Genomic DNA, 1,492 nt, shown 5'->3' with positions numbered 1-1,492 from the left:
GGAGAGAAGCCTGAAGGTAGTTACTATGTGAGGCTACAGAGACCAGCCAGTGTTCTGGGCAGGAGAGACAGGAGAAGCTGCAGAGCTGGAGAGCTTAGGTGCCTCTACTGTGTGAGGAGGTGTGTCTAGGGGGCAGGTGGCTGCTCAGATAATAACTGTGGGTACAGAGAAAGCTACTGCTGTGTGGGAAAGATATGTATTTACCAGCCAGTGTACGGCTGCCTGTTGTGTGGACTTTGTTGTGAAGGACTGTTTTGTCTGTTGGCTATATGGCCACTGGCTTCTGCAATAAAGACTCATTCTTATACACCCACAACCTCTCATGGCTTCTCCATCTAAGACCCGCCATCCTAGGAGGTTCAGCCCCAGGCAGAGGGCTCGGATCCAACACCTGTTACTAATGAGCAGAAGATAAAGGAAGAACTTGGACTAAGTTCCCAACAGTTAGTGTAGCGAGTAGTGTTCGAGAAGGAACCTACTCTGGTGTAGTCGGAAAGAATTTAGAAGAATTCACGGACTCAGAACAACTCAGAGCAGCTGGCAACATCTCTTCTCTGACAGGGGTATTATGCTAAGTGAAATAAGTCAGACAGAAAAAGACAAATGCTATAAAATTTTACTTATATGTGAAGTCTAAAGAACTAAATAAAGAACAAACAAAATAGAAACTGATTCATAGATGCAGACAACAACCTGATGGTTGTCAAATGGGAGGGAGTTTGGGAGCTGGGTGGAAAAGGTGATGGGAATAAGAAATTGGTAGTTACAAAATAGTCACAAGGATGTAAAGTAGAGCATAGGGAACATAGTCAATAATATGGTAATAACTATGTAGGGTGCCAGGTGGGTACTTGAATTATCAGAGGGAATCACTTCATACCTGAAACTAATATAAACTAATATTGGATATAAACTGTTAATTCAAAAATAAAAAATGTTTCTTTAAATTTCTACTATAATTTTATAAGTGAAGAAAATGTTTTATTATAAGCCCAACATTTAACAGAAGGAAATGACATTAAAATAAATAACAATAAAGCAGTAGTTGAGCCCATGGCTCTGATTTCAGTATGACCAGTATTCCCTTTTATTTGCCCCAGCATATCTTTTTCACACTGGATATTATTTGTGGCTTCCTCAGTAATGAAGCCTTCTGAGAACAAATATACAGCTATATTTGCACAGATCAAATAATTCAGCAAAATGTTTTCAGCAGAAAGGTTTTGGAAAATAGCTACTTAGGTCACTATCTTTAAAGTAAAACACAAGGAATCTAAAATCCACAGAGATTTTAAAAAGAGCCCCCCCTCCCTCCCAAATAGCCATCAGACTCTTAATCACAATGGTGATGCTTCCTTAATTATCCTTACCCACCCCTTTGATTTGTTCACCTTAGTCTTTGCCTGGGGATCATTTCATATTCAATCTCTGTTTTGAATTTTCTTCTTGACCTAAATCAGTGATGGCGAACCTATGACAACCGTGTCAGAGG

This window comes from Myotis brandtii, unplaced genomic scaffold (genome assembly GCF_000412655.1).
Source record: "Myotis brandtii unplaced genomic scaffold, ASM41265v1 scaffold837, whole genome shotgun sequence".
In the NCBI taxonomy this organism is placed as follows: Eukaryota; Metazoa; Chordata; class Mammalia; order Chiroptera; family Vespertilionidae; genus Myotis; species Myotis brandtii.
Note: the sequence above shows the minus strand (reverse complement) of the source record.